The 12,395-nt window shown below is 34.6% G+C and overlaps 1 protein-coding gene across 1 annotated transcript in view; it reads right to left on the bottom strand.

The window, feature by feature from the left end:
* The window catches only part of LOC149787520 (uncharacterized), a 108,974-nt gene that overhangs the window by 40,861 nt on the left and 55,718 nt on the right, over positions 1–12,395 (bottom strand). The gene's annotated exons all lie outside the window — the stretch shown is intronic.

Here is a 12,395-nt window from a genome sequence, read left to right as displayed (position 1 = left end):
ATCTGTGTTTTAGAAGAGAATTGGCAACATGAATATTTTAACTGCTGCGTGTACATACTTTCTTCATAACAATCATTTTGGAACCATTAGTGAACCTGTCATGGGAAAATTATGGCCAACATCACTGTGCTGTGTCTGCAAAAGTACCAATTTATTAGATTTGTCTCTTTTCATAAACCACTGAGCAAATATATTCAGGAATATATATAATTCATAGAAAGCAGAGTCTAAATATTAAGTTATTGAAGATTTAGCTTTAAAATGTAATTATGTTGGTCAGAAACATATGGGACAACGTTATGTTGTGGAATTCACAAGACAGTGTAAGATCAAGGTCCAAGTTCACTCATTCGTGTAAAAATTATGGAGAAAAAAAAAAACAGTCAAGCAAATACATTTTAAGCAATGCCTAACATTACACCAAGTATGTAGACAAATAATCAAACCTTATCAGAAGTCCCGCTAGGATTTTAAAACTAGGAGTCCAGGACTCACATTTTGGTAAAAATAGGAGTCCCACCATCAAACGTTGCAGTCCCTTCTTTCCTACAGAATCAACACAGATGCGAGTGCATCTATTTTTAGATGGAGAGGTTTTCATAACGTAATCACTTACTATAGTATAGCTTTATTACAATAGTCCATTGACAGGATCGCAAATTTATGATTTATTTATTTGTATACGTACTTGTAGTAATTTTAGGCAAATAAATAGTATCTGATTTGCTGTTTTTTCTCGTCACAAAACAGCTTAGACCTTAAAGCGCACCTTACGAATTCCACAACATAGCATTGTCCCATATGTTTGTGACCTACATAATTTGCATTTTAAAGTTACATATTTAATAAAATAATACCTAGACTTTGGTTTCAAAGATTTTTATATTTTTTCTGAATATATTTGCCCGATGATTTAAGAAAACAGACAATCTAATAAACTGGTACGTCCCAGACCACAGGCACTTGATTCTGGGGAAACTAATGTGTACACTCACCCCAGAATCATGTTGTCGTGCAAGAAATGGATAGTTGCTACCTTACTTGGAAAAGGGTTAATGGTCAATCAGCTATCAAAACATAATGCTTGTGAATGGTCAAGAGTTTGTTTGTCAACATAATTGATATAAAAACTAGGCCTAGCTACTGATGCCTTGATGAACACATTTCAATACAACACTAGAACTAACCGGGCTAAGGCAAGGGGCATTAAAAAAAATATGGTATAGTCAATGTACCTCTTAAATAATCACAGAAAGAAATTGTTTTCGCTTTCCTAACAGAAGGCAAAAATTTACATTTTTAGGCGACTTGTCACCCACTTATGAATGGCATTTTGTTTAAGTCTCAACATGTCTTGATTCTGTAAATATTAGTACATTTTCCCACCCCGCTGCCAGTCAAAGCCTTCGAACTTGCCGCCAAGCTATTGCATCATGTTCTTTTTTATGTACTCTTATAAAATGGCAACATATATGTACATCAAGGGGTCTTTCAGTCACTGAATTCTGTCATTGCAAATATCAGCACAGCTAATTGATCAACACGTTTTCCCACAAAGCAGGCAGCTGAAGCAGGACTGGCAAGTCTTCGAATTTTGCCGCACACCTATTACAGGTGTATGGAGGACTCCCGCCTCAGTGATGTTCTGCGTCCCAGATCAAAAATTGGCATCCAAATACGCGTATCAAAGGACTGTCATAACACAGCTATCAAGTGAGTGGTTGCCATACATGCCAACCCCTGGCAAGGAAAAAGTGTAATCCAAGTGGACAAAAAGAGTAATCTGAGCAAAAAGAGTAATCCACATATAGCATGATAAAAATTCAATGAGCATATGTACAAAATGATTTATTTATCCCTCTGGAATTGTAACATCAATTACTGCTTCAAGTTTTTGTATATAACACTTTGAGCTTTAAAAAGCAACCAACTTTCATATTACATTTCAAAACACTTTGTACCAGCTGAGATTATGAATGTTTTGCACACCAGTAGAGCACTAAGTGCTGGGTTACAGAGCCTGGATCTGAATTCAGTTTTATTTTTATTAACAATACTGAACAATCTCTCAGTCAGCATTAGAATGGTAAAGACCCAATATTCCTTTCATAACCTGACAAAGAAGAGGAAATTTATATCTTACAGTTATTGGGTCTTTTAGCTGGGAAATAAGATGACAAAATCAACTCTATCCGTATGAAGTACATTGTCAGGTAGAGTGGAGTGCCAACTTGATACTTCAGGAGTTCTTCTAATTTATCAGCAGCTTTTTCCTGCAACATGGTGCATCATATGACCGAGACATCCTGATATGTACAATGATGGAGACATTTTTCAAAATATAGAATGCAACTCCATTCCAGTCATCACTGATGCAGTATCTGCTTAAAACCCCATACAATTATGCCAACTTAAGTTTATTCAAAGTATTATCAAGCAAATAAATAAAATGTTTTCTCCAGTGGAGTCTACTGTTAAATCTGTTAATGAAAGAAGCTCTCTGACTTTGCCCTTTTCGTTGGCAAAGTCTCTTACACAGACTGGGTACAACTTTTTGTCACAATCACTACACGTCTGTTGCAATGCCAAACGGCCCAATTTTAATGGCTTCTGCAATTTTAAGTGAAGTATCTTCTGCTAAACACCTAACAATATTAGATGATTTTGTTCTGGCACATGCATATTTTCTGCAATTTTGGAAGCACAAAACATCTGCCTGAACAAAGGACCAATGTAGTCTTCTACCACTAGAGGTTGTCTGTGTTTTATTAAGAACTCGGTAGATAACGCATCTGCATTTATAAAATTCGTGGCCACAATTTAGTTCTGCTGTATAAAAAGAAGTTACTTCAGTCCTGAAGTTAGCAAACAAGCTAATTCAAGGTTTCTTGTTTTACCACCATGACCAATATAAAAATCCTTTCCACGCAGCCTGCAAAGGGCATGAAGATCCATAGAATGGAATGCTGTACTGTGTAATTCATGTATTCACCTCTGAATCAGTTTTTCATCTTTTCCTAATCCATCTGTGAAATTATTAGAAAATTATTTTTGCTCTAACATGCATCAACTAAATAAATCTAACCTGACTTTTAGCACCAATTACCTACAGACTGGTTCTGTTCTGAATTAGAACAAAGAATCTACGAGCAAAGATTAAAAGTTAGAAAACCAGTCTGTTCTCTCCTAACTAAGCCATACAGCTGCTATAAATAGAAACCGAGGTCAAAAGTTGAAAGTAGAAACCAGCATATTTCTTGAAGTAGGGCAACTGCTATAAATAGAACATAATACTGTTAGAAAAGTGCATGCAAGTCTTTGGACAAGCTATCTCTTATGTCATAGTTACACAGAAGCCATCTTTTCTAGAATACGGTCTGTGGGATGAGAAAACAAATTATTAATTTTTTTGGAGAGGGATATACTGAAAACGCATAATCCGAACACAGTTATGCGTAATTTGGTGAAAAAAGCATAATAATTACGCCAAAAGCGTAATGGTTTGCATGTATGGGTTACATTAAGGAAACCCTTCTTTTTAAAAATAGGTGCACTTGCATGTTGGCTGTGTTGATTCATAGGTTTCATTCATTCTCATTCATATACCAACTTCCAATTCTTCAGTGTGTTGTTTTTAAACAGTTACGGTAAGGTTATATTGGCAACACAGAAATTAGGATGAAGAATACAATCTGAAATGCCATTTTATAGTGAACTTTTAGAAAGTGAAAACAAAACTTGTTGATTAAGGGTAGTTGATTAAACATTGTTACTAATTTGCAATTATAATAATGTAATCTATTTACGCAGCTAAAACTCATTACAATCAATAACTTCTATTGTTTTCTTTTTAAGCCACATGTTCAAAAAACACTGCATATGATTATGAATTTTTAAACATGCACCAAATGTGTTTATAATAGAATATTTTCTACTTGAAAATAAAGTACTGCTTAAAACCAATGTTAAATGCAAATATGCATACTGATATATAGAGAACATAATTCAAAATGGAGAATGAAAACAATACACACACACACACAGATATATATATATATATATATATATATATATATATACACGTTTTAGGTGCGTTGTGGGCAGTCATCCCGAAAGTGGGTTTACGGGAAGGACATGATATAGTTTACATTTCAAATCAAAATACATATACATAGGTTGTATTTCTTACATAGTAATTATGTATATGTTGAAAATAAGTATATACACTTATGTTATAGTCCTATTCATGTTTTCGGTTCGTGGGCAGATATATATATTTCATGGGCAGTTTTGACCTTTAGGTTGAAGATGACAAAGTAACTGCCCAAAAATACGTTCACGAAGAACAAACATATAGCATTCTGCCAGTGAATACGGTCACGGGAACAATATATAGCGTACTGCCCACGAATACGTTCACAAGTAACAAATATATAGCATGACTTTCCGGTGTGCGCGCGCAAAATGGTTGTCAAGACACGACGATAAACATTAATCTATTAAAGCATCCTTTGCAATGGCCAGCGTACATATAGCGGACGTGAGGTTCGTTTTTCACAGCTTGTTTGAAATAAATGGATGATTATATATCCAGTGTAACAACTTGTCTTGACAGCTTATGGATGCTAATGTTTGACATTTATTGTGAAGATGATTGTTCACTGCTTGTTGATGAATTCGTAGCTTCTGTTAATCGATGCTATAGCTCAATTTAACTGTCATACACTGATATGTTTAAGTCTGCTTGCACAGTTAACTATGCAGAGTTATGGAAATATAACAAATTGGTTTTAATAACTTTCAGAGTTGTTTTACTATTACTCAATATTTGTTTCAAGTACTATAAAGGCTGTGATAGGTTGGGTGGCTTAGATTACAAATCAGGCCCTTCTCACTTGGGGGGTGGGGGGTGGGGGTGGGTACTGCCCATTATGAATATTACTGGTCCTAGATGTCCAACCTGATATTTATGACATATAGGTTCAACATCTTACTGCCAGCAGAAATGGTGTTCTGTAGTATTTTTCCCAGTCAATAGTTTATGGATATATTATGTCATGTACTATGCTTGTTTAATTCTCTCATCTCAGTTCTGACGTTACCATTGAATGCTATAATGTTCCCAGACATCCGGTATTCTTGGTTATTAAAATTATATATATACACAGATAACTGAAGGTGAGTTCTCATTATTCCCTAACAATTGTAATTAGTGGGGCTGTAGCAATTGATGGTCTGAGAATTCAAGTTAACTGGTTCAAAACTTGGGTAAACAACAAACTGTTTTCTTCCTTTGACAGGCATCATAAAGTTTTGCATCTTTGTCTCTCTGATGACTGTGGTACACAAGTTACAGACTTTGCCTTAGAATGAGCCTGATTTTTGATACTTGTTACTGAATGGGGTGGGTTAGGGAAGTAACAAAATTATTAAAGGTGGAATGTATGCAAACCATGCTGGAAATAGATATGTGCCAGCAACTGCAACATGTAAGCTTCAATCAATTTGGAAACTATAAGCTTTATCCTGTAAATATTAACAGTTCGCACCCTGTATAAAAGGTGATTTTGTGTTTGATTAACTGGAACTGTTAATTTATTATGTTAAGGAATTTATTGTTTTAACCCTAGTAAATGTAATATAATTAGGTCAAAAGTTCCAGTTTGTTTATTGTTTCCAGAGTTGATTATTGTAACTGGAAGAACCTGTTTCTAAGTGTTAAATGAAACGAAAGAGATATTGTTTACTCAAGTGATATAAAATAAAAGTTTAAAATGAACTGAAAGAAATATTGTTTATTCAAGTGATACAAAATAGATGCAAAAGTGTATATTCATTAAGAAGTGTATTGTCAATTGCAAATAAATGAAGATTTATCTTATTTTGTTCTTTACTTGTGTACAAAATTATACCTGGATTGGGCAATAATTACTTGGACTCCATTTGGAAAAGAAAAATCTATATGTCCTAAATACCTAATGTTCATATCATAATGCTCTTTTAATGGATGATTATGCTTTTCAGCTGACGTTACCATATTGCCAAGTGAACTAATAGTATGGCCTTCGGTGTGGCCCACTAATCACATTTGTAAATGAATTATGCATACAATAGAGAAATAGCTCTTAAAATATCTTATGAGTTGAACAATGTGTGTACAGAAATAAACATGAAGCAAATCTTTGAACTTGTATGCCACACATGCAAGTGAATTGGTGGTTTTCATATGTAACTTGTGTACTCTTATGGCTTTTGTCTATATTACTTTTAGCCATTTCTATTCACACACCAGAACACAACCTTTTTTGTCTGATTCAGGTACTAATGCAAAACTTATTTCAGCTGTAACTGAAGTATACAGAATTTTTCCTGACGTTGAGGCCTACTGTGTAGACAGTATAGCTGTAAGTCATCAAATCAAATGGAAGACAACAGTGTGCAGTTGAAGAAAATGATATATACCCAGTACCATTTAGAGTTATCTTAAAGAAAAGTCACAATGCACACTGATACAAGTAGTTTTAGAAAATGCATTTGTTCCACATACATTTTAACTTAACCCAAAAGTTCAGTCTCTTGCCTAAAATTCAATCAGATGTATGCATTTATTCCATAAAACACAAAGATATAATGAACCAAATCATTTTCATTATTGAGTTAGGTAGTAGGCTATGTTAAAGAGTGCAATCACTTTATCGATTTTTTTTTCCATTACATTTTTATTTATTATAAAATGACATTTCTTAGTGGAGTGCTAGCAACTGTAACTTGAGGAATATTTTGTACATGCTGGCCTAAGTGTCATGAATATACTGTGCTACATTTTGCTTTATTAGGTATAATACTATCATGAGACTTGCTTGATTAAATCCTGAATTTGTCAGTTACACTTACAAGTCCACTGGTAGAATTTAAAATCTGTGACAGTTTGGGAACTTTTTTTGCAGTAACTGCAAATCACTTTGCCTTCACAGTCAATGAATTCAAGCCATTGATAATTGTCAAACCATTGTGACTGAAAATGTGATTGTCTCTTAGTTGTGTCCTATTTGATAATTTTGCTGCCACAGAGTCTGGATTGTGTCTCTGAAGAAATAGTTCATCTAGACTCTGTTGCAGTATTACATTTTATATGTTCAATTTAATGAATTTTCTTTCTTTGAATCATTCTTATGTCATAACTTGCGAAAATAGTTTAGTTAACAATATTTATTCAAACAGAAAAGATAACCTCACTTGACAAATCATCCTACTAAAGTGATCATGGCATACACTTTTATCTTTGAAATTCAAATATTGCCCACTCGTTAATTAACATAACTAATATTGCACATTGAAGGTGATCATATGTATCATCAGTTTTAAAAAAATAAAGACATAATACTATCATTTAATCACTGCATACAGGAAACAGACACTTGTGTCTGTAAAATGCCTTTCATTGGATTACTTTGGTTTATTAAAACCAAACAGCAATCCACTCAGGATTTTCTAGGATAGATACAGAGAATATATTATGGTCATTCAGAACGCTATCAATACATCAGACCAGATTGTTTTTATTATTTTTTAGGCAAAATAACTTAGTAAGTCAGATGGCAAACATGAGGATGGTGATAGGTTATGTGGAATTTGCATTGAATCATCTGATCCCAGAAGATTTGATACAATGTCACTGGCTGTGGTAATCATCAAGTGCAGTTGCACGGCACCATAAGACTTATCAAGATACCATAAGCTAGAAAGATGAAGAAAAAGAAAAACGATGACCCAAAGACAAATCCTGCAAACTGTGTGCAAAAATGATTCCACAGATTATAGATGAAAACTTTACTATATTTAGCTTCAAGATATTAATAAATTCGGATTACTTCCTCCAGTCTGCTACAGTAATTCATGCCCATTGCACTCATAAATTGATTATAGTCCTTGCAGTATTTTGTGTGGGCCACAATATTTTAATTGATGCAGCTGATGCTCCATTCTTCAGTTCAGTGTTGATTCAAACATAGCAATGTCCCTTTGGGATGTGTGCATAAATAAAGAATGCCTGTCCCTTCATTACCACACTTGTTGAATTTATCGTGTCTCTCTGAAAACTGTACCATGTGAGAAAGAATTTTATAAACAAACTGGACATAAGTATTGCTAGACATATACTCAGACCTGAGACTTCATAAAAGACTGCTTACTTGTGAGGCATTATTAGTGCTAGGGCTTGAGGTAATAACTTGCTATATGTTTGGTAAGGCAAAATAAGGGGCCTTATGACTTAAATTGAAACTGTGAAAAAACAAAAGGTTCAAATGCAATAAACTTTTGTTTTACCTCATTTGTTATATTACAGTGCCATGAAAGGTCATTTCTTTTATCTTTTTAATCCCTTGCCAATTTTAAGTCATCATCACTAACCAAGTCTCTAAATCAATTCTTGGCATATTTAGCTAAAATGGTGTCTACTGTTCCATTATATCATTGATTGTTTAGCTTGCTTGTATGGAGCTTAACACCATTTTTCAGGACATCATAGACTTTACATGGCAGCCAACATATTTATTGGAAGAAATCAACACACATAACGCTACTGGCAAGCTTTCTCATATACACACATTGGTTGGACTAGAGAGAGTTGATTAGTGATGTGTATGCCTAGACCATTCTATAATCCAGGGCCCCATGATTGAATACAGCTTAAAGAAATTAACCCTAATTCAATTTCCTTGTTGCATTTAAATCATAACACCCACCATGCAAAGTGACACATGTCTCAAGATTTTCAAATTTGTATATGTTTTGCAACTTTTAATTCTGAGTTGATGCATGTGGATGTGGAAATTCAGTTACTGAATACTTAGCTACTTATATAAGGAGCTCTCACACTGGTAAAAGCATGCAATTGGGATTGTATTTGCAAGAGGGCAATTAATTGTTCAAAATACTGTTTTAGCTAACTACATATGCGAAGGGTTGATGTATAAAAAAGAGGATCAAGAAATCCTAGCTGGTAAAGATAATTGTATCCAACTTGACAGAAAGTGAGAAGACCTTTTAATTTTGTACAGCAGTTTCATTAAGGAACCAACTATAATACCATTAGAAGTTTATGAGCAGCAAAAACCACATTTAGGACCAACTAGACATCAAAACCATATGCATAGTTCCATTTACGGCCAACCAGACATCAAATAGGTCATCTAGTGAAAGCACAATGTCAAAATGACCAGCCATCTAGGAGAAGTAGCAAGGAAGGGGTTTTCCAGATGCCCATTAAAACAGCCATATTGGAGGTTAGATTGGCACTATTTTCATTTACGTCCAACTAGACATAAGAAGTCTTTCACCGATATGACGATTCATTCAGGAGAAGTAGTTATACCAAGATTTTCAGGATGGCCACATTGGTGGCCTTATAGGATGTCTGTACAGCACCATAATTCTCATTCAGGACCTGCTAGACATCAACATAAGTATTTTGTACACATGTTGACACGCTGACACAATTATCCATTCAGAAGTAGCGATAAAAAGTTTCTTAATATGGCTACTGTGGCAACCACATTGTATGTGTGAGTGGCACCATCTTGTTTTTTCTTCCAGATATTTTCACACAAATATCATATTTAAAGATAACATGAATTCATACAAGATCTTGTCAGTTTATTTCATAACAGATTTTTCCCTCATATTAATATAATCTTTTGAAAACATTTATACATTATAGTTCTAGAAATTTTTCATGCTCTCAGAAACTATTAAAATCACAGCAGAAAGTGTTATGTTATATCTTTATTCAGCACTGAAAAATATTTATGAACTCTTAAAGTTTTTTCCCCTATATTAACTTAATTTAATGAAGATTTTCAGACTATAACCTTTCCATTGGATTTATTTTTTCAAACATGGCGTAAAAAGTATGTTATAGTAACCAATTTTTACATTGCCTTCACCATTGCAGAAATCTCTATAATCAATTTCCTAGTAAAGAAAAGCCAAGAAAATAAATGGACAGTTAATATTCACTTCAGGATCACAGACCTGAGGCAAATATGTCATTGTTAAATCAAACATTTTTATTGTGTTTCCTTAGACCTAAATATATATATATACTTGCTGTTACTCTAAACGAAGGCTGGTGATCCAGTTGATAACCTTTTGGGGGTTTTAAGGATGTCTTTAAAATTAAGGCCTTAAAAATGTTGAGATCTTATATTAAAAATGACAATTTGAGCCTTGCAGATTCATGTCCACAGGTGCCCAAATAAAAAAAAAAGGGGGGGGGTGCAAGGGGCAAGCTTGTTGGTGTGTTATAAAATAACTGACTTATCATCGGTGTGCTGACAGGTGATGTGTAATTAAATCACTGTTGTAATATTAATAATGAGTGAGTCTGCACAAAGGAATTTCATACAGCTAAACTAGCTCAACAACTAGAGGCAATTAAGAAATATATCCACATTCGTGATTCTGTCAAATGGCAGATACAACAGCATCAGGAAGCTCAAGTGGCATTTACAGAAGGTAAAGAGCCGCTATACTTGTTATCTTTTTAGGGATGTGCTTGGATTTTGCCCTCAAGCTGGAGCAGTCATAGGATATATAATAAATCGCCACGGTCGGAATTTATCCCCAAGCTGGGGTAATCGATGGGTAAAGTCTTATCCACAGTCAGGGTTTTATTCAAGCTTCAGGTGCAAGTTTTTGTGCATCTCCATGCCCTTGCATAAAACACAGTTACACGTTTTTTTATATAGATATTTTTCAGTTGTAGACAGGAATAATAAGTATTTGCGAGTGTTTGAAATGAATGGGTTCATTATGAATTGAGTGGCACTACATTTCAAAAGCAAAATTGGATTGAAATGCAAGAACTGTAGTACGGAATTAGTGTTGGTTCTGGATCGTAGAATGGAATTGTGTGTGTGTGATTGGATTTTTAACGTAGCTTGAATAATTTTTCAGTCATATTGCTATGATGTCTGCAGTGTGGCAGTTTATAGTGATGTATAGCACTGGGGCATCATGCTGCAAACGTGTAGTATGATGTTGCACCCAGTCACATTATTCTGACACCAGGCCGATCAGTCCTAACACTAACCTCTTAATGCTGAGCGTCTAGCGAGGTAGCTGTTAATACCATTTTTGTAAGTCTTTGGTATGACTTGGCTGGGGTTTGAACCCATGACCTCCCGCTTCTGAGGCGGACGCTCTAACCACTAGGACACCGGAGTGGTCAGAATGGAATTGTAACAATTAGAATGGAAGCAATTTGTATTATGCTTGTTGGGGCATTCCTCACTGATGGCTGTCAGTGACATCATCATGGGAATGTGTAACAGCCACATTTTGTAAGAACAAGGTGTAGTTGGTGAACAATACAGACACTTTTCTGCCATTTCCACTGGCATCATCTCATATGATGTTATTTAAAAAAACTTCCTACAACATACTCACAACATATAAAACCTATATGCAAATCTGATGAAAGCTGCTTGTGTTTCTGAAACACATATTCCATACTGGTGGCAAGAATGTCCAAATCTACATTACAAAAATGAAAACATTACCATCCATCTAGGAGTTGCAAATGTATGAAATCCTCTTGTTGGGTAGTTTTACTAACAGGCTTTACAGCAGGGCCTTCCATTAGATTTAAATGTGGCAGGTAAGTTGACAAAGTAGGGTGGGGGGTTGGGGGGACCTACCCCAATGGGGATAATTCATTTTTTTTTAAAGTAGCATGGTGTAAAGTAAAAGTAGATGGGCTGATAAGGAATCCACTGAATTTACAGACTAAAGGTTCAGACATTTGTTTTTAAGAGAAAAATGAAAGAAGGAAACAATACAACAGATATTTTAATATGACTTTAATGTTTATTTTCTAGATTTAATTAAGATTATGAATCAGAATCAGTCTCCAACTCCACTGTAAAGTTTATCTATTACTTCTTCTGCTCAGGCACCTGCAAATTAAAACAAAATTGTAATGCTTAAATAAAGTCATATCATCTCAGCACTAGTTACATATGCAGAAGTCATGTTAATCAGCATTATAAAAATGTATGAAATTTTCTTCACTGCACTTGTGCTTCCCTTACTATCGTTAAGCCATGATACAAGATAACTTTGCACTTACTTGTCATTTCTGGCAAGTGGATGGTGCAATCAATTTGCACAAAGATGAATTTATTTCATCCAAATATTTCATGTGAATAAAAATTCCAAATGGAGGCACTTGTCCGATCAGACAAGATATATGCATATTGTAGTTAGCTGGACTCTAGCTCTGATAGTCCTGGGCAATAGGATAAGCTGATTTTGTTATCAGTTTAGAAATGCATCCGCTTTGCAAATACTATGCTTTAAAAGACGAAACTGAATCCAATATTGATGAAATA

The sequence above is a fragment of the Sinohyriopsis cumingii genome, chromosome 11 (assembly GCF_028554795.1).
Source record: "Sinohyriopsis cumingii isolate HCF-2022 chromosome 11, ASM2855479v2, whole genome shotgun sequence".
NCBI classification, from domain to species: Eukaryota; Metazoa; Mollusca; class Bivalvia; order Unionida; family Unionidae; genus Sinohyriopsis; species Sinohyriopsis cumingii.
This window is presented reverse-complemented; position numbering and strand designations above follow the sequence as displayed.